Source organism: Pseudophryne corroboree, unplaced genomic scaffold (genome assembly GCF_028390025.1).
Source record: "Pseudophryne corroboree isolate aPseCor3 unplaced genomic scaffold, aPseCor3.hap2 scaffold_935, whole genome shotgun sequence".
In the NCBI taxonomy this organism is placed as follows: domain Eukaryota; kingdom Metazoa; phylum Chordata; class Amphibia; order Anura; family Myobatrachidae; genus Pseudophryne; species Pseudophryne corroboree.
Genome location: NW_026970515.1, coordinates 169,738 through 191,616, shown reverse-complemented (window position 1 = coordinate 191,616; position 21,879 = coordinate 169,738). Strand labels below are relative to the sequence as shown.

The following is a 21,879-nucleotide window of genomic DNA, read 5'->3' as shown; positions in this document are numbered from 1 at the left end:
TTCACCCTTAAATAAAGATTTTCTTAATTCCTTACCTGTGTGCTAATTAGATATCACCTTGTTTTAACATTAAACAGACTTCCACATGAGAAAGCAGCAAGGATGCAGTGGCGTTAATGTTTCCTGGTGTCAACCTGTATTATTTCAGTAGACATTGAAATGAGGATACATCTTGCTGCCTTTCCAATGAAGCAAGTTTAATTTAGTAATAGGTGAAAAACCATCCCTACAAAGGTGTTAATCAGAGACTTGGCTTTGTGGACACTTTTCAGAGAACAAATTTGTTAGCATAAAAATAAAGCCAGAAAATGAAGAGCTGTTTAATCACGCAATTTGATTTTTTTGCCAGCATATTTCTTTTTCTCTGCAACCCACTGCTAAATTGTGCTTCCTAGATGTTTTTATAAAATCACTGAATCAAATCTAACTCTGATTACATCAGAGAAGGCCAGGTACCCTACACCATAACAGGGGGTATGAAATTTGACTTGTCTACTTAAAGATCACCAAAATCTGATAACAAGGTCAATTACGTCCCTGGGTGGGATTGAACCACCAACCTTTTGGTTAATAGCCGTACACACTAACTGATTGCGCCACAGAGACACTTTGCAAAAGTACATACTGACAAAGGCTAATAAGCATTCATCTAAAACGTTTCCTAGAAAAACTTAAAAAAGTCAATAATCTGGAGAGTTTTTGTAAGATGTTTCTTCCATCAACCAACGAAGAAACACATTGGTACTTTCCCATGATGAGTGAGTGCTTCAGGATCTCTTGAACTTACATGTGCAGCAGAGTACTGCAATGGAAGCATGCTGGGCCCATAACCCAGAGGTAGGCAGATTGAAACTATCCTCTGCTATATGCATTTTTTTTTGTTAATTAAAGTAATCCAAAACTGGGATTGATATTTTGTCTCTTTTATTTTTACTTAAAGTACTATAAATTTTACCATTTTAATTTGTTTTAATAGTATATTGACAGTATTGTTTTCTTTCAAAAATCCACTTCATTTTCTTTACCCTATTATTAAAATGGTAATTGACAAAAACAAACTACATTGTCACCAGAAGAGCAATACAAAATGTACAAGTGATATATTAAAATCATCTTTCCAGCTTGAATTTCAATGTTGCATTGGGTCAACAATTTTGTGAGAAACATCTTCACCCTTAAATAAAGATTTTCTTAATTCCTTACCTGTGTGCTAATTAGATATCACCTTGTTTTCACATTAAACAGACTTCCACATGAGAAAGCAGCAAGGATGCAGTGGCGTTAATGTTTCCTGGTGTCAACTTGTATTATTTCAGTAGACATTGAAATGAGGATGCATCTTGCTGCCTTTCCAATGAAGCAAGTTTAATTTAGTAATAGGTGAAAAACCATCCTTACAAAGGTGTTAATCAGAGACTTGGCTTTGTGGACACTTTTCAGAGAACAAATTTGTTAGCATAAAAATAAAGCCAGAAAATGAAGAGCTGTTTAATCACTCGATTGGATTTTTCTGCCAGCATATTTTTTTTCTCTGCAACCCACTGCTAAATTGTGCTTCCTAGCTGTTTTTTATAAAATCACTGAATCAAATCTAACTCTGATTACATCAGAGAAGGCCATGTACCCTACACCATAAGAGGAGGTTTGAAATTTTGACTTGTCTACTTAAATATCACCAAAATCTGATCACAAGGTTAATTACGTCCCTGGGTGGGATTGAACCACCAACCTTTTGGTTAATAGCCAAACACACTAACCGATTGCGCCACAGAGACACTTTGCAAAAGTCCATACTGACAAAGGCTAATAAGCATTCATCTAAAACGTTTCCTAGAAAAACTTTAAAAAGTCAATAATCTGGAGAGTTTTTGTAAGATGTTTCTTCCATCAACCAACGAAGAAACACATTGGTACTTTCCCATGATGAGTGAGTGCTTCAGGATCTCTTGCACTTACATGTGCAGCAGAGTACTGCAATGGAAGCATGCTGGGCCCATAACCCAGAGGTAGGCAGATTGAAACTATCCTCTGCTATATGAATTTTTTTGTTAATTAAAGTAATCCAAAACTGGGATTGATATTTTGTCTCTTTTATTTTTACTTAAAGTACAATAACTTTTACCATTTTAATTTGTTTTAATAGTATATTGACAGTATTGTTTTCTTTCAAAAATCCACTTCATTTTCTTTACCCTATTATTAATATGGTAATTGACAAAAACAAACTACATTGTCACCAGAAGAGCAATACAAAATGTACAAGTGATATATTAAAATCATCTTTCCAGCTTGAATTTCAATGATGCATTGGGGCAACGATTTTGTGAGAAACATCTTCACCCTTAAATAAAGATTTTCTTAATTCCTTACCTGTGTGCTAATTAGATATCACCTTGTTTTCATATTAAACAGACTTCCACATGAGAAAGCAGCAAGGATGCAGTGGCGTTAATGTTTCCTGGTGTCAACTTGTATTATTTCAGTAGACATTGAAATGAGGATGCATCTTGCTGCCTTTCCAATGAAGCAAGTTTAATTTAGTAATAGGTGAAAAACCATCCTTACAAAGGTGTTAATCAGAGACTTGGCTTTGTGGACACTTTTCAGAGAACAAATTTGTTAGCATAAAAATAAAGCCAGAAAATAAAGAGCTGTTTAATCACTCAATTGGATTTTTCTGCCAGCATATTTTTTTTCTCTGCAACCCGCTGCTAAATTGTGCTTCCTAACTGTTTTTATAAAATCACTGAATCAAATCTAACTCTGATTACATCAGAGAAGGCCAGGTACCCTACACCATAACAGGGGGTTTGAAATTTTGACTTGTCTACTTAAAGATCACCAAAATCTGATCACAAGGTTAATTACGTCCCTGGGTGGGATTGAACCACCAACCTTTTGGTTAATAGCCAAACACACTAACCGATTGCGCCACAGAGACACTTTGCAAAAGTCCATACTGACAAAGGCTAATAAGCATTCATCTAAAACGTTTCCTAGAAAAAGTTTAAAAAGTCAATAATCTGGAGAGTTTTTGTAAGATGTTTCTTCCATCAACCAACGAAGAAACACATTGGTACTTTCCCATGATGAGTGAGTGCTTCAGGATCTCTTGCACTTACATGTGCAGCAGAGTACTGCAATGGAAGCATGCTGGGCCCATTACCCAGAGGTAGGCAGATTGAAACTATCCTCTGCTATATGCATTTTTTTTGTTAATTAAAGTAATCCAAAACTGGGATTGATATTTTGTCTCTTTTATTTTTACTTAAAGTACAATAACTTTTACCATTTTAATTTGTTTTAATAGTATATTGACAGTATTGTTTTCTTTCAAAAATCCACTTCATTTTCTTTACCCTATTATTAAAATGGTAATTGACAAAAACAAACTACATTGTCACCAGAAGAGCAATACAAAATGTACAAGTGATATATTAAAATCATCTTTCCAGCTTGAATTTCAATGATGCATTGGGTCAACAATTTTGTGAGAAACATCTTCACCCTTAAATAAAGATTTTCTTAATTCCTTACCTGTGTGCTAATTAGATATCACCTTGTTTTAACATTAAACAGACTTCCACATGAGAAAGCAGCAAGGATGCAGTGGCGTTAATGTTTCCTGGTGTCAACCTGTATTATTTCAGTAGACATTGAAATGAGGATACATCTTGCTGCCTTTCCAATGAAGCAAGTTTAATTTAGTAATAGGTGAAAAACCATCCCTACAAAGGTGTTAATCAGAGACTTGGCTTTGTGGACACTTTTCAGAGAACAAATTTGTTAGCATAAAAATAAAGCCAGAAAATGAAGAGCTGTTTAATCACGCAATTTGATTTTTTTGCCAGCATATTTCTTTTTCTCTGCAACCCACTGCTAAATTGTGCTTCCTAGATGTTTTTATAAAATCACTGAATCAAATCTAACTCTGATTACATCAGAGAAGGCCAGGTACCCTACACCATAACAGGGGGTATGAAATTTGACTTGTCTACTTAAAGATCACCAAAATCTGATAACAAGGTCAATTACGTCCCTGGGTGGGATTGAACCACCAACCTTTTGGTTAATAGCCGTACACACTAACTGATTGCGCCACAGAGACACTTTGCAAAAGTACATTCTGACAAAGGCTAATAAGCATTCATCTAAAACGTTTCCTAGAAAAACTTAAAAAAGTCAATAATCTGGAGAGTTTTTGTAAGATGTTTCTTCTATCAACCAACGAAGAAACACATTGGTACTTTCCCATGATGAGTGAGTGCTTCAGGATCTCTTGCACTTACATGTGCAGCAGAGTACAGCAATGGAAGCATGCTGGGCCCATAACCCAGAGGTAGGCAGATTGAAACTATCCTCTCCTATATGCATTTTTTTGTTTGTTAATTAAAGTAATCCAAAACTGGGATTGATATTTTGGCTCTTTTATTTTTACTTAAAGTACAATAACTTTTACCATTTTAATTTGTTTTAATAGTATATTGACAGTATTGTTTTCTTTCAAAAATCCACTTAATTTTCTTTACCCTATTATTAAAATGGTAATTGACAAAAACAAACTACATTGTCACCAGAAGAGCAATACAAAATGTACAAGTGATATATTAAAATCATCTTTCCAGCTTGAATTTCAATGATGCATTGGGGCAACGATTTTGTGAGAAACATCTTCACCCTTAAATAAAGATTTTCTTAATTCCTTACCTGTGTGCTAATTAGATATCACCTTGTTTTCACATTAAACAGACTTCCACATGAGAAAGCAGCAAGGATGCAGTGGCGTTAATGTTTCCTGGTGTCAACCTGTATTATTTCAGTAGACATTGAAATGAGGATGCATCTTGCTGCCTTTCCAATGAAGCAAGTTTAATTTAGTAATAGGTGAAAAACCATCCTTACAAAGGTGTTAATCAGAGACTTGGCTTTGTGGACACTTTTCAGAGAACAAATTTGTTAGCATAAAAATAAAGCCAGAAAATAAAGAGCTGTTTAATCACTCAATTGGATTTTTCTGCCAGCATATTTTTTTTCTCTGCAACCCACTGCTAAATTGTGCTTCCTAGCTGTTTTTATAAAATCACTGAATCAAATCTAACTCTGATTACATCAGAGAAGGCCAGGTACCCTACACCATAACAGGGGGTTTGAAATTTTGACTTGTCTACTTAAAGATCACCAAAATCTGATAACAAGGTCAATTAGGTCCCTGGGTGGGATTGAACCACCAACCTTTTGGTTAATAGCCGTACATACTAACTGATTGCGCCACAGAAACACCTTGCAAAAGTCCATACTGACAAAGGCTAATAAGCATTCATCTAAAACGTTTCCTAGAAAAACTTTAAAAAGTCAATAATCTGGAGAGTTTTTGTAAGATGTTTCTTCCATCAACCAACGAAGAAACACATTGGTACTTTCCCATGATGAGTGAGTGCTTCAGGATCTCTTGAACTTACATGTGCAGCAGAGTATTGCAATGGAAGCATGCTGGGCCCATAACCCAGAGGTAAGCAGATTGAAACTATCCTCTGCTATATGCATTTTTTTTTTGTTAATTAAAGTAATCCAAAACTGGGATTGATATTTTGTCTCTTTTATTTTTACTTAAAGTATAATAACTTTTACCATTTTAATTTGTTTTAATAGTATATTGACATTATTGTTTTCTTTCAAAAATCCACTTCATTTTCTTTACCCTATTATTAAAATGGTAATTGACAAAAACAAACTACATTGTCACCAGAAGAGCAATACAAAATGTACAAGTGATATATTAAAATCATCTTTCCTGCTTGAATTTCAATGATGCATTGGGTCAACAATTTTGTGAGAAACATCTTCACCCTTAAATAAAGATTTTCTTAATTCCTTACCTGTGTGCTAATTAGATATCACCTTGTTTTCATATTAAACAGACTTCCACATGAGAAAGCAGCAAGGATGCAGTGGCGTTAATGTTTCCTGGTGTCAACTTGTATTATTTCAGTAGACATTGAAATGAGGATGCATCTTGCTGCCTTTCCAATGAAGCAAGTTTAATTTAGTAATAGGTGAAAAACCATCCTTACAAAGGTGTTAATCAGAGACTTGGCTTTGTGGACACTTTTCAGAGAACAAATTTGTTAGCATAAAAATAAAGCCAGAAAATAAAGAGCTGTTTAATCACTCAATTGGATTTTTCTGCCAGCATATTTTTTTTCTCTGCAACCCACTGCTAAATTGTGCTTCCTAGCTGTTTTTATAAAATCACTGAATCAAATCTAACTCTGATTACATCAGAGAAGGCCAGGTACCCTACACCATAACAGGGGGTTTGAAATTTTGACTTGTCTACTTAAAGATCACCAAAATCTGATCACAAGGTTAATTACGTCCCTGGGTGGGATTGAACCACCAACCTTTTGGTTAATAGCCAAACACACTAACCGATTGCGCCACAGAGACACTTTGCAAAAGTCCATACTGACAAAGGCTAATAAGCATTCATCTAAAACGTTTCCTAGAAAAAGTTTAAAAAGTCAATAATCTGGAGAGTTTTTGTAAGATGTTTCTTCCATCAACCAACGAAGAAACACATTGGTACTTTCCCATGATGAGTGAGTGCTTCAGGATCTCTTGCACTTACATGTGCAGCAGAGTACTGCAATGGAAGCATGCTGGGCCCATAACCCAGAGGTAGGCAGATTGAAACTATCCTCTGCTATATGCATTTTTTTTGTTAATTAAAGTAATCCAAAACTGGGATTGATATTTTGTCTCTTTTATTTTTACTTAAAGTACAATAACTTTTACCATTTTAATTTGTTTTAATAGTATATTGACAGTATTGTTTTCTTTCAAAAATCCACTTCATTTTCTTTACCCTATTATTAAAATGGTAATTGACAAAAACAAACTACATTGTCACCAGAAGAGCAATACAAAATGTACAAGTGATATATTAAAATCATCTTTCCAGCTTGAATTTCAATGATGCATTGGGTCAATAATTTTGTGAGAAACATCTTCACCCTTAAAGATTTTCTTAATTCCTTACCTGTGTGCTAATTAGATATCACCTTGTTTTCACATTAAACAGACTTCCACATGAGAAAGCAGCAAGGATGCAATGGCGTTAATGTTTCCTGGTGTCAACCTGTATTATTTCAGTAGACATTGAAATGAGGATACATCTTGCTGCCTTTCCAATGAAGCAAGTTTAATTTAGTAATAGGTGAAAAACCATCCCTACAAAGGTGTTAATCAGAGACTTGGCTTTGTGGACACTTTTCAGAGAACAAATTTGTTAGCATAAAAATAAAGCCAGAAAATGAAGAGCTGTTTAATCACGCAATTTGATTTTTTTGCCAGCATATTTCTTTTTCTCTGCAACCCACTGCTAAATTGTGCTTCCTAGATGTTTTTATAAAATCACTGAATCAAATCTAACTCTGATTACATCAGAGAAGGCCAGGTACCCTACACCATAACAGGGGGTATGAAATTTGACTTGTCTACTTAAAGATCACCAAAATCTGATAACAAGGTCAATTACGTCCCTGGGTGGGATTGAACCACCAACCTTTTGGTTAATAGCCGTACACACTAACTGATTGCGCCACAGAGACACTTTGCAAAAGTACATACTGACAAAGGCTAATAAGCATTCATCTAAAACGTTTCCTAGAAAAACTTAAAAAAGTCAATAATCTGGAGAGTTTTTGTAAGATGTTTCTTCCATCAACCAACGAAGAAACACATTGGTACTTTCCCATGATGAGTGAGTGCTTCAGGATCTCTTGAACTTACATGTGCAGCAGAGTACTGCAATGGAAGCATGCTGGGCCCATAACCCAGAGGTAGGCAGATTGAAACTATCCTCTGCTATATGCATTTTTTTTTGTTAATTAAAGTAATCCAAAACTGGGATTGATATTTTGTCTCTTTTATTTTTACTTAAAGTACTATAACTTTTACCATTTTAATTTGTTTTAATAGTATATTGACAGTATTGTTTTCTTTCAAAAATCCACTTCATTTTCTTTACCCTATTATTAAAATGGTAATTGACAAAAACAAACTACATTGTCACCAGAAGAGCAATACAAAATGTACAAGTGATATATTAAAATCATCTTTCCAGCTTGAATTTCAATGTTGCATTGGGTCAACAATTTTGTGAGAAACATCTTCACCCTTAAATAAAGATTTTCTTAATTCCTTACCTGTGTGCTAATTAGATATCACCTTGTTTTCACATTAAACAGACTTCCACATGAGAAAGCAGCAAGGATGCAGTGGCGTTAATGTTTCCTGGTGTCAACTTGTATTATTTCAGTAGACATTGAAATGAGGATGCATCTTGCTGCCTTTCCAATGAAGCAAGTTTAATTTAGTAATAGGTGAAAAACCATCCTTACAAAGGTGTTAATCAGAGACTTGGCTTTGTGGACACTTTTCAGAGAACAAATTTGTTAGCATAAAAATAAAGCCAGAAAATGAAGAGCTGTTTAATCACTCGATTGGATTTTTCTGCCAGCATATTTTTTTTCTCTGCAACCCACTGCTAAATTGTGCTTCCTAGCTGTTTTTTATAAAATCACTGAATCAAATCTAACTCTGATTACATCAGAGAAGGCCATGTACCCTACACCATAAGAGGAGGTTTGAAATTTTGACTTGTCTACTTAAATATCACCAAAATCTGATCACAAGGTTAATTACGTCCCTGGGTGGGATTGAACCACCAACCTTTTGGTTAATAGCCAAACACACTAACCGATTGCGCCACAGAGACACTTTGCAAAAGTCTATACTGACAAAGGCTAATAAGCATTCATCTAAAACGTTTCCTAGAAAAACTTTAAAAAGTCAATAATCTGGAGAGTTTTTGTAAGATGTTTCTTCCATCAACCAACGAAGAAACACATTGGTACTTTCCCATGATGAGTGAGTGCTTCAGGATCTCTTGCACTTACATGTGCAGCAGAGTACTGCAATGGAAGCATGCTGGGCCCATAACCCAGAGGTAGGCAGATTGAAACTATCCTCTGCTATATGCATTTTTTTTTTGTTAATTAAAGTAATCCAAAACTGGGATTGATATTTTGTCTCTTTTATTTTTACTTAAAGTATAATAACTTTTACCATTTTAATTTGTTTTAATAGTATATTGACATTATTGTTTTCTTTCAAAAATCCACTTCATTTTCTTTACCCTATTATTAAAATGGTAATTGACAAAAACAAACTACATTGTCACCAGAAGAGCAATACAAAATGTACAAGTGATATATTAAAATCATCTTTCCTGCTTGAATTTCAATGATGCATTGGGTCAACAATTTTGTGAGAAACATCTTCACCCTTAAATAAAGATTTTCTTAATTCCTTACCTGTGTGCTAATTAGATATCACCTTGTTTTCATATTAAACAGACTTCCACATGAGAAAGCAGCAAGGATGCAGTGGCGTTAATGTTTCCTGGTGTCAACTTGTATTATTTCAGTAGACATTGAAATGAGGATGCATCTTGCTGCCTTTCCAATGAAGCAAGTTTAATTTAGTAATAGGTGAAAAACCATCCTTACAAAGGTGTTAATCAGAGACTTGGCTTTGTGGACACTTTTCAGAGAACAAATTTGTTAGCATAAAAATAAAGCCAGAAAATAAAGAGCTGTTTAATCACTCAATTGGATTTTTCTGCCAGCATATTTTTTTTCTCTGCAACCCACTGCTAAATTGTGCTTCCTAGCTGTTTTTATAAAATCACTGAATCAAATCTAACTCTGATTACATCAGAGAAGGCCAGGTACCCTACACCATAACAGGGGGTTTGAAATTTTGACTTGTCTACTTAAAGATCACCAAAATCTGATCACAAGGTTAATTACGTCCCTGGGTGGGATTGAACCACCAACCTTTTGGTTAATAGCCAAACACACTAACCGATTGCGCCACAGAGACACTTTGCAAAAGTCCATACTGACAAAGGCTAATAAGCATTCATCTAAAACGTTTCCTAGAAAAACTTTAAAAAGTCAATAATCTGGAGAGTTTTTGTAAGATGTTTCTTCCATCAACCAACGAAGAAACACATTGGTACTTTCCCATGATGAGTGAGTGCTTCAGGATCTCTTGCACTTACATGTGCAGCAGAGTACTGCAATGGAAGCATGCTGGGCCCATAACCCAGAGGTAGGCAGATTGAAACTATCCTCTGCTATATGCATTTTTTTTTTGTTAATTAAAGTAATCCAAAACTGGGATTGATATTTTGTCTCTTTTATTTTTACTTAAAGTATAATAACTTTTACCATTTTAATTTGTTTTAATAGTATATTGACATTATTGTTTTCTTTCAAAAATCCACTTCATTTTCTTTACCCTATTATTAAAATGGTAATTGACAAAAACAAACTACATTGTCACCAGAAGAGCAATACAAAATGTACAAGTGATATATTAAAATCATCTTTCCAGCTTGAATTTCAATGATGCATTGGGTCAACAATTTTGTGAGAAACATCTTCACCCTTAAATAAAGATTTTCTTAATTCCTTACCTGTGTGCTAATTAGATATCACCTTGTTTTCATATTAAACAGACTTCCACATGAGAAAGCAGCAAGGATGCAGTGGCGTTAATGTTTCCTGGTGTCAACTTGTATTATTTCAGTAGACATTGAAATAAGGATGCATCTTGCTGCCTTTCCAATGAAGCAAGTTTAATTTAGTAATAGGTGAAAAACCATCCTTACAAAGGTGTTAATCAGAGACTTGGCTTTGTGGACACTTTTCAGAGAACAAATTTGTTAGCATAAAAATAAAGCCAGAAAATAAAGAGCTGTTTAATCACTCAATTGGATTTTTCTGCCAGCATATTTTTTTTCTCTGCAACCCACTGCTAAATTGTGCTTCCTAGCTGTTTTTATAAAATCACTGAATCAAATCTAACTCTGATTACATCAGAGAAGGCCAGGTACCCTACACCATAACAGGGGGTTTGAAATTTTGACTTGTCTACTTAAAGATCACCAAAATCTGATCACAAGGTTAATTACGTCCCTGGGTGGGATTGAACCACCAACCTTTTGGTTAATAGCCAAACACACTAACCGATTGCGCCACAGAGACACTTTGCAAAAGTCCATACTGACAAAGGCTAATAAGCATTCATCTAAAACGTTTCCTAGAAAAAGTTTAAAAAGTCAATAATCTGGAGAGTTTTTGTAAGATGTTTCTTCCATCAACCAACGAAGAAACACATTGGTACTTTCCCATGATGAGTGAGTGCTTCAGGATCTCTTGCACTTACATGTGCAGCAGAGTACTGCAATGGAAGCATGCTGGGCCCATAACCCAGAGGTAGGCAGATTGAAACTATCCTCTGCTATATGCATTTTTTTTGTTAATTAAAGTAATCCAAAACTGGGATTGATATTTTGTCTCTTTTATTTTTACTTAAAGTACAATAACTTTTACCATTTTAATTTGTTTTAATAGTATATTGACAGTATTGTTTTCTTTCAAAAATCCACTTCATTTTCTTTACCCTATTATTAAAATGGTAATTGACAAAAACAAACTACATTGTCACCAGAAGAGCAATACAAAATGTACAAGTGATATATTAAAATCATCTTTCCAGCTTGAATTTCAATGATGCATTGGGTCAATAATTTTGTGAGAAACATCTTCACCCTTAAAGATTTTCTTAATTCCTTACCTGTGTGCTAATTAGATATCACCTTGTTTTCACATTAAACAGACTTCCACATGAGAAAGCAGCAAGGATGCAGTGGCGTTAATGTTTCCTGGTGTCAACCTGTATTATTTCAGTAGACATTGAAATGAGGATACATCTTGCTGCCTTTCCAATGAAGCAAGTTTAATTTAGTAATAGGTGAAAAACCATCCCTACAAAGGTGTTAATCAGAGACTTGGCTTTGTGGACACTTTTCATAGAACAAATTTGTTAGCATAAAAATAAAGCCAGAAAATGAAGAGCTGTTTAATCACGCAATTTGATTTTTTTGCCAGCATATTTCTTTTTCTCTGCAACCCACTGCTAAATTGTGCTTCCTAGATGTTTTTATAAAATCACTGAATCAAATCTAACTCTGATTACATCAGAGAAGGCCAGGTACCCTACACCATAACAGGGGGTATGAAATTTGACTTGTCTACTTAAAGATCACCAAAATCTGATAACAAGGTCAATTACGTCCCTGGGTGGGATTGAACCACCAACCTTTTGGTTAATAGCCGTACACACTAACTGATTGCGCCACAGAGACACTTTGCAAAAGTACATACTGACAAAGGCTAATAAGCATTCATCTAAAACGTTTCCTAGAAAAACTTAAAAAAGTCAATAATCTGGAGAGTTTTTGTAAGATGTTTCTTCCATCAACCAACGAAGAAACACATTGGTACTTTCCCATGATGAGTGAGTGCTTCAGGATCTCTTGAACTTACATGTGCAGCAGAGTACTGCAATGGAAGCATGCTGGGCCCATAACCCAGAGGTAGGCAGATTGAAACTATCCTCTGCTATATGCATTTTTTTTTGTTAATTAAAGTAATCCAAAACTGGGATTGATATTTTGTCTCTTTTATTTTTACTTAAAGTACTATAACTTTTACCATTTTAATTTGTTTTAATAGTATATTGACAGTATTGTTTTCTTTCAAAAATCCACTTCATTTTCTTTACCCTATTATTAAAATGGTAATTGACAAAAACAAACTACATTGTCACCAGAAGAGCAATACAAAATGTACAAGTGATATATTAAAATCATCTTTCCAGCTTGAATTTCAATGTTGCATTGGGTCAACAATTTTGTGAGAAACATCTTCACCCTTAAATAAAGATTTTCTTAATTCCTTACCTGTGTGCTAATTAGATATCACCTTGTTTTCACATTAAACAGACTTCCACATGAGAAAGCAGCAAGGATGCAGTGGCGTTAATGTTTCCTGGTGTCAACTTGTATTATTTCAGTAGACATTGAAATGAGGATGCATCTTGCTGCCTTTCCAATGAAGCAAGTTTAATTTAGTAATAGGTGAAAAACCATCCTTACAAAGGTGTTAATCAGAGACTTGGCTTTGTGGACACTTTTCAGAGAACAAATTTGTTAGCATAAAAATAAAGCCAGAAAATGAAGAGCTGTTTAATCACTCGATTGGATTTTTCTGCCAGCATATTTTTTTTCTCTGCAACCCACTGCTAAATTGTGCTTCCTAGCTGTTTTTTATAAAATCACTGAATCAAATCTAACTCTGATTACATCAGAGAAGGCCATGTACCCTACACCATAAGAGGAGGTTTGAAATTTTGACTTGTCTACTTAAATATCACCAAAATCTGATCACAAGGTTAATTACGTCCCTGGGTGGGATTGAACCACCAACCTTTTGGTTAATAGCCAAACACACTAACCGATTGCGCCACAGAGACACTTTGCAAAAGTCCATACTGACAAAGGCTAATAAGCATTCATCTAAAACGTTTCCTAGAAAAACTTTAAAAAGTCAATAATCTGGAGAGTTTTTGTAAGATGTTTCTTCCATCAACCAACGAAGAAACACATTGGTACTTTCCCATGATGAGTGAGTGCTTCAGGATCTCTTGCACTTACATGTGCAGCAGAGTACTGCAATGGAAGCATGCTGGGCCCATAACCCAGAGGTAGGCAGATTGAAACTATCCTCTGCTATATGCATTTTTTTTGTTAATTAAAGTAATCCAAAACTGGGATTGATATTTTGTCTCTTTTATTTTTACTTAAAGTACAATAACTTTTACCATTTTAATTTGTTTTAATAGTATATTGACAGTATTGTTTTCTTTCAAAAATCCACTTCATTTTCTTTACCCTATTATTAATATGGTAATTGACAAAAACAAACTACATTGTCACCAGTAGAGCAATACAAAATGTACAAGTGATATATTAAAATCATCTTTCCAGCTTGAATTTCAATGATGCATTGGGGCAACGATTTTGTGAGAAACATCTTCACCCTTAAATAAAGATTTTCTTAATTCCTTACCTGTGTGCTAATTAGATATCACCTTGTTTTCATATTAAACAGACTTCCACATGAGAAAGCAGCAAGGATGCAGTGGCGTTAATGTTTCCTGGTGTCAACTTGTATTATTTCAGTAGACATTGAAATGAGGATGCATCTTGCTGCCTTTCCAATGAAGCAAGTTTAATTTAGTAATAGGTGAAAAACCATCCTTACAAAGGTGTTAATCAGAGACTTGGCTTTGTGGACACTTTTCAGAGAACAAATTTGTTAGCATAAAAATAAAGCCAGAAAATAAAGAGCTGTTTAATCACTCAATTGGATTTTTCTGCCAGCATATTTTTTTTCTCTGCAACCCACTGCTAAATTGTGCTTCCTAACTGTTTTTATAAAATCACTGAATCAAATCTAACTCTGATTACATCAGAGAAGGCCAGGTACCCTACACCATAACAGGGGGTTTGAAATTTTGACTTGTCTACTTAAAGATCACCAAAATCTGATCACAAGGTAAATTACGTCCCTGGGTGGGATTGAACCACCAACCTTTTGGTTAATAGCCAAACACACTAACCGATTGCACCACAGAGACACTTTGCAAAAGTCCATACTGACAAAGGCTAATAAGCATTCATCTAAAACGTTTCCTAGAAAAAGTTTAAAAAGTCAATAATCTGGAGAGTTTTTGTAAGATGTTTCTTCCATCAACCAACGAAGAAACACATTGGTACTTTCCCATGATGAGTGAGTGCTTCAGGATCTCTTGCACTTACATGTGCAGCAGAGTACTGCAATGGAAGCATGCTGGGCCCATAACCCAGAGGTAGGCAGATTGAAACTATCCTCTGCTATATGCATTTTTTTTGTTAATTAAAGTAATCCAAAACTGGGATTGATATTTTGTCTCTTTTATTTTTACTTAAAGTACAATAACTTTTACCATTTTAATTTGTTTTAATAGTATATTGACAGTATTGTTTTCTTTCAAAAATCCACTTCATTTTCTTTACCCTATTATTAAAATGGTAATTGACAAAAACAAACTACATTGTCACCAGAAGAGCAATACAAAATGTACAAGTGATATATTAAAATCATCTTTCCAGCTTGAATTTCAATGATGCATTGGGTCAACAATTTTGTGAGAAACATCTTCACCCTTAAATAAAGATTTTCTTAATTCCTTACCTGTGTGCTAATTAGATATCACCTTGTTTTAACATTAAACAGACTTCCACATGAGAAAGCAGCAAGGATGCAGTGGCGTTAATGTTTCCTGGTGTCAACCTGTATTATTTCAGTAGACATTGAAATGAGGATACATCTTGCTGCCTTTCCAATGAAGCAAGTTTAATTTAGTAATAGGTGAAAAACCATCCCTACAAAGGTGTTAATCAGAGACTTGGCTTTGTGGACACTTTTCAGAGAACAAATTTGTTAGCATAAAAATAAAGCCAGAAAATGAAGAGCTGTTTAATCACGCAATTTGATTTTTTTGCCAGCATATTTCTTTTTCTCTGCAACCCACTGCTAAATTGTGCTTCCTAGATGTTTTTATAAAATCACTGAATCAAATCTAACTCTGATTACATCAGAGAAGGCCAGGTACCCTACACCATAACAGGGGGTATGAAATTTGACTTGTCTACTTAAAGATCACCAAAATCTGATAACAAGGTCAATTACGTCCCTGGGTGGGATTGAACCACCAACCTTTTGGTTAATAGCCGTACACACTAACTGATTGCGCCACAGAGACACTATGCAAAAGTACATACTGACAAAGGCTAATAAGCATTCATCTAAAACGTTTCCTAGAAAAACTTAAAAAAGTCAATAATCTGGAGAGTTTTTGTAAGATGTTTCTTCTATCAACCAACGAAGAAACACATTGGTACTTTCCCATGATGAGTGAGTGCTTCAGGATCTCTTGCACTTACATGTGCAGCAGAGTACAGCAATGGAAGCATGCTGGGCCCATAACCCAGAGGTAGGCAGATTGAAACTATCCTCTCCTATATGCATTTTTTTGTTTGTTAATTAAAGTAATCCAAAACTGGGATTGATATTTTGGCTCTTTTATTTTTACTTAAAGTACAATAACTTTTACCATTTTAATTTGTTTTAATAGTATATTGACAGTATTGTTTTCTTTCAAAAATCCACTTCATTTTCTTTACCCTATTATTAAAATGGTAATTGACAAAAACAAACTACATTGTCACCAGAAGAGCAATACAAAATGTACAAGTGATATATTAAAATCATCTTTCCAGCTTGAATTTCAATGATGCATTGGGGCAACGATTTTGTGAGAAACATCTTCACCCTTAAATAAAGATTTTCTTAATTCCTTACCTGTGTGCTAATTAGATATCACCTTGTTTTCACATTAAACAGACTTCCACATGAGAAAGCAGCAAGGATGCAGTGGCGTTAATGTTTCCTGGTGTCAACCTGTATTATTTCAGTAGACATTGAAATGAGGATGCATCTTGCTGCCTTTCCAATGAAGCAAGTTTAATTTAGTAATAGGTGAAAAACCATCCTTACAAAGGTGTTAATCAGAGACTTGGCTTTGTGGACACTTTTCAGAGAACAAATTTGTTAGCATAAAAATAAAGCCAGAAAATAAAGAGCTGTTTAATCACTCAATTGGATTTTTCTGCCAGCATATTTTTTTTCTCTGCAACCCACTGCTAAATTGTGCTTCCTAGCTGTTTTTATAAAATCACTGAATCAAATCTAACTCTGATTACATCAGAGAAGGCCAGGTACCCTACACCATAACAGGGGGTTTGAAATTTTGACTTGTCTACTTAAAGATCACCAAAATCTGATAACAAGGTCAATTAGGTCCCTGGGTGGGATTGAACCACCAACCTTTTGGTTAATAGCCGTACATACTAACTGATTGCACCACAGAGACACCTTGCAAAAGTCCATACTGACAAAGGCTAATAAGCATTCATCTAAAACGTTTCCTAGAAAAACTTTAAAAAGTCAATAATCTGGAGAGTTTTTGTAAGATGTTTCTTCCATCAACCAACGAAGAAACACATTGGTACTTTCCCATGATGAGTGAGTGCTTCAGGATCTCTTGAACTTACATGTGCAGCAGAGTACTGCAATGGAAGCATGCTGGGCCCATAACCCAGAGGTAAGCAGATTGAAACTATCCTCTGCTATATGCATTTTTTTTTTGTTAATTAAAGTAATCCAAAACTGGGATTGATATTTTGTCTCTTTTATTTTTACTTAAAGTATAATAACTTTTACCATTTTAATTTGTTTTAATAGTATATTGACATTATTGTTTTCTTTCAAAAATCCACTTCATTTTCTTTACCCTATTATTAAAATGGTAATTGACAAAAACAAACTACATTGTCACCAGAAGAGCAATACAAAATGTACAAGTGATATATTAAAATCATCTTTCCAGCTTGAATTTCAATGATGCATTGGGTCAACAATTTTGTGAGAAACATCTTCACCCTTAAATAAAGATTTTCTTAATTCCTTACCTGTGTGCTAATTAGATATCACCTTGTTTTCACATTAAACAGACTTCCACATGAGAAAGCAGCAAGGATGCAGTGGCGTTAATGTTTCCTGGTGTCAACCTGTATTATTTCAGTAGACATTGAAATGAGGATGCATCTTGCTGCCTTTCCAATGAAGCAAGTTTAATTTAGTAATAGGTGAAAAACCATCCTTACAAAGGTGTTAATCAGAGACTTGGCTTTGTGGACACTTTTCAGAGAACAAATTTGTTAGCATAAAAATAAAGCCAGAAAATGAAGAGCTGTTTAATCACTCGATTGGATTTTTCTGCCAGCATATTTTTTTTCTCTGCAACCCACTGCTAAATTGTGCTTCCTAGCTGTTTTTTATAAAATCACTGAATCAAATCTAACTCTGATTACATCAGAGAAGGCCATGTACCCTACACCATAAGAGGAGGTTTGAAATTTTGACTTGTCTACTTAAATATCACCAAAATCTGATCACAAAGTTAATTACGTCCCTGGGTGGGATTGAACCACCAACCTTTTGGTTAATAGCCAAACACACTAACCGATTGCGCCACAGAGACACTTTGCAAAAAGTACATACTGACAAAGGCTAATAAGCATACATCTAGAACGTTTCCTAGAAAACATTAAAAAATCAATAATCTGGAGAGTTTTTGTAAGATGTTTCTTCCATCAACCAACGAATAAACACATTGGTACTTTCCCATGATGAGTGAGTGCTTCAGGATCTCTTGCACTTACATGGGCAGCAGAGTACTGCAATGGAAGCATGCTGGACCCATAACCCAGAGGTAGGCAGATTGAAACTATCCTTTGCTATATGCATTTTTTTTGTTAATTTAAGTAATCAAAACTGGGATTGATATTTTTGCTCTTTTATTTTTACTTAAAGTACAATAACTTTTACCATTTTAATTTGTTTTAATAGTATATTGACAGTATAGTTTTCTTTCAAAAATCCACTTAATTTTCTTTACCCTGTTATTAAAATGGTAATTGACAAAAAAACTACATTGTCACCAGAAGAGCAATACAAAATGTACAAGTGATATATTTAAATCATCTTTCCAGCTTGAATTTCAATGATTCATTGGGGCAACAATTTTGTGAGAAACATCTTCACCCTTAAATAAAGATTTTCGTAATTCCTTACCTGTGTGCTAATTAGATATCACCTTGTTTTCACATTAAACAGACTTCCACATGAGAAAGCAGCAAGGATGCAGTGGCGTTAATGTTTCCTGGTGTCAACCTGTATTATTTCAGTAGACATTGAAATGAGGATGCATCTTGCTGCCTTTCCAATGAAGCAAGTTTAATTTAGTAATAGGTGAAAAACAATCCCTACAAAGGTGTTAATCAGAGACTTGGCTTTGTGGACACTTTTCAGAGAACAAATTTGTTAGCATAAAAATAAAGCCAGAAAATAAAGAGCTGTTTAATCACGCAATTTGATTTTTTTGCCAGCATATTTCTTTTTCTCTGCAACCCACTGCTAAATTGTGCTTCCTAGATGTTTTTATAAAATCACTGAATCAAATCTAACTCTGATTACATCAGAGAAGGCCAGGTACCCTACACCATAAGAGGGGGTATGAAATTTGACTTGTCTACTTAAAGATCACCAAAATCTGATAACAAGGTCAATTAGGTCCCTGGGTGGGATTGAACCACCAACCTTTTGGTTAATAGCCGTACACACTAACTGATTGCGCCACAGAGACACTTTGCAAAAGGTCATACTGACAAAGGCTAATAAGCATTCATCTATAACGTTTCCTAGAAAAACTTTAAAAAGTCAATAATCTGGAGAGTTTTTGTAAGATGTTTCTTCCATCAACCAACGAAGAAACACATTGGTACTTTCCCATGATGAGTGAGTGCTTCAGGATCTCTTGCACTTACATGTGCAGCAGAGTACTGCAATGGAAGCATGCTGGGCCCATAACCCAGAGGTAAGCAGATTGAAACTATCCTCTGCTATATGCATTTTTTTTTGTTAATTAAAGTAATCCAAAACTGGGATTGATATTTTGGCTCTTTTATTTTTACTTAAAGTACAATAACTTTTACCATTTTAATTTGTTTTAATAGTATATTGACATTATTGTTTTCTTTCAAAAATCCACTTCATTTTCTTTACCCTATTATTAAAATGGTAATTGACAAAAACAAACTACATTGTCACCAGAAGAGCAATACAAAATGTACAAGTGATATATTAAAATCATCTTTCCAGCTTGAATTTCAATGATGCATTGGGTCAATAATTTTGTGAGAAACATCTTCACCCTTAAATAAAGATTTTCTTAATTCCTTACCTGTGTGCTAATTAGATATCACCTTGTTTTCACATTAAACAGACTTCCACATGAGAAAGCAGCAAGGATGCAGTGGCGTTAATGTTTCCTGGTGTCAACCTGTATTATTTCAGTAGACATTGAAATGAGGATACATCTTGCTGCCTTTCCAATGAAGCAAGTTTAATTTAGTAATAGGTGAAAAACCATCCCTACAAAGGTGTTAATCAGAGACTTGGCTTTGTGGACACTTTTCAGAGAACAAATTTGTTAGCATAAAAATAAAGCCAGAAAATGAAGAGCTGTTTAATCACGCAATTTGATTTTTTTGCCAGCATATTTCTTTTTCTCTGCAACCCACTGCTAAATTGTGCTTCCTAGATATTTTTATAAAATCACTGAATCAAATCTAACTCTGATTACATCAGAGAAGGCCAGGTACCCTACACCATAACAGGGGGTATGAAATTTGACTTGTCTACTTAAAGATCACCAAAATCTGATAACAAGGTCAATTACGTCCCTGGGTGGGATTGAACCACCAACCTTTTGGTTAATAGCCGTACACACTAACTGATTGCACCACAGAGACACTTTGCAAAAGTACATACTGACAAATGCTAATAAGCATTCATCTAAAACGTTTCCTAGAAAAACTTAAAAAAGTCAATAATCTGGAGAGTTTTTGTAAGATGTTTCTTCTATCAACCAACGAAGAAACACATTGGTACTTTCCCATGATGAGTGAGTGCTTCAGGATCTCTTGCACTTACATGTGCAGCAGAGTACAGCAATGGAAGAATGCTGGGCCCATAACCCAGAGGTAGGCAGATTGAAACTATCCTCTGCTATATGCATTTTTTTGTTTGTTAATTAAAGTAATCCAAAACTGGGATTGATATTTTGGCTCTTTTATTTTTACTTAAAGTACAATAACTTTTACCATTTTAATTTGTTTTAATAGTATATTGACAGTATTGTTTTCTTTCAAAAATCCACTTAATTTTCTTTACCCTATTATTAAAATGGTAATTGACAAAAACAAACTACATTGTCACCAGAAGAGCAATACAAAATGTACAAGTGATATATTAAAATCATCTTTCCAGCTTGAATTTCAATGATGCATTGGGGCAACGATTTTGTGAGAAACATCTTCACCCTTAAATAAAGATTTTCTTAATTCCTTACCTGTGTGCTAATTAGATATCACCTTGTTTTCACATTAAACAGACTTCCACATGAGAAAGCAGCAAGGATGCAGTGGCGTTAATGTTTCCTGGTGTCAACCTGTATTATTTCAGTAGACATTGAAATGAGGATGCATCTTGCTGCCTTTCCAATGAAGCAAGTTTAATTTAGTAATAGGTGAAAAACCATCCTTACAAAGGTGTTAATCAGAGACTTGGCTTTGTGGACACTTTTCAGAGAACAAATTTGTTAGCATAAAAATAAAGCCAGAAAATAAAGAGCTGTTTAATCACTCAATTGGATTTTTCTGCCAGCATATTTTTTTTCTCTGCAACCCACTGCTAAATTGTGCTTCCTAGCTGTTTTTATAAAATCACTGAATCAAATCTAACTCTGATTACATCAGAGAAGGCCAGGTACCCTACACCATAACAGGGGGTTTGAAATTTTGACTTGTCTACTTAAAGATCACCAAAATCTGATAACAAGGTCAATTAGGTCCCTGGGTGGGATTGAACCACCAACCTTTTGGTTAATAGCCATACATACTAACTGATTGTGCCACAGAGACACTTTGCAAAAGTCCATACTGACAAAGGCTAATAAGCATTCATCTAAAACGTTTCCTAGAAAAACTTTAAAAAGTCAATAATCTGGAGAGTTTTTGTAAGATGTTTCTTCCATCAACCAACGAAGAAACACATTGGTACTTTCCCATGATGAGTGAGTGCTTCAGGATCTCTTGCACTTACATGTGCAGCAGAGTACTGCAATGGAAGCATGCTGGGCCCATAACCCAGAGGTAGGCAGATTGAAACTATCCTC

The 21,879-nt window shown here is 34.7% G+C and overlaps 8 non-coding genes across 8 annotated transcripts; all 8 read right to left on the bottom strand.

Annotated features, from left to right (window-relative positions):
• Positions 1–1,701: 1,701 nt before the first annotated feature.
• TRNAN-AUU (transfer RNA asparagine (anticodon AUU)) lies at positions 1,702–1,775 on the bottom strand. The gene has a single exon. It is a non-coding gene; the product is annotated as a tRNA-Asn (tRNA).
• A 1,092-nt stretch (positions 1,776–2,867) lies between these two features.
• TRNAN-AUU (transfer RNA asparagine (anticodon AUU)) lies at positions 2,868–2,941 on the bottom strand. The gene has a single exon. It is a non-coding gene; the product is annotated as a tRNA-Asn (tRNA).
• Positions 2,942–6,373: 3,432 nt separating this feature from the next.
• Positions 6,374–6,447, bottom strand: TRNAN-AUU (transfer RNA asparagine (anticodon AUU)). The gene has a single exon. It is a non-coding gene; the product is annotated as a tRNA-Asn (tRNA).
• A 2,258-nt stretch (positions 6,448–8,705) lies between these two features.
• On the bottom strand, positions 8,706–8,779 carry TRNAN-AUU (transfer RNA asparagine (anticodon AUU)). The gene has a single exon. It is a non-coding gene; the product is annotated as a tRNA-Asn (tRNA).
• Positions 8,780–9,874: 1,095 nt separating this feature from the next.
• On the bottom strand, positions 9,875–9,948 carry TRNAN-AUU (transfer RNA asparagine (anticodon AUU)). The gene has a single exon. It is a non-coding gene; the product is annotated as a tRNA-Asn (tRNA).
• A 1,095-nt stretch (positions 9,949–11,043) lies between these two features.
• On the bottom strand, positions 11,044–11,117 carry TRNAN-AUU (transfer RNA asparagine (anticodon AUU)). Its single transcript has one exon. It is a non-coding gene; the product is annotated as a tRNA-Asn (tRNA).
• Positions 11,118–13,375: 2,258 nt separating this feature from the next.
• On the bottom strand, positions 13,376–13,449 carry TRNAN-AUU (transfer RNA asparagine (anticodon AUU)). Its single transcript has one exon. It is a non-coding gene; the product is annotated as a tRNA-Asn (tRNA).
• A 4,600-nt stretch (positions 13,450–18,049) lies between these two features.
• On the bottom strand, positions 18,050–18,123 carry TRNAN-AUU (transfer RNA asparagine (anticodon AUU)). The gene has a single exon. It is a non-coding gene; the product is annotated as a tRNA-Asn (tRNA).
• Between the last annotated feature and the right edge of the window lie 3,756 nt (positions 18,124–21,879).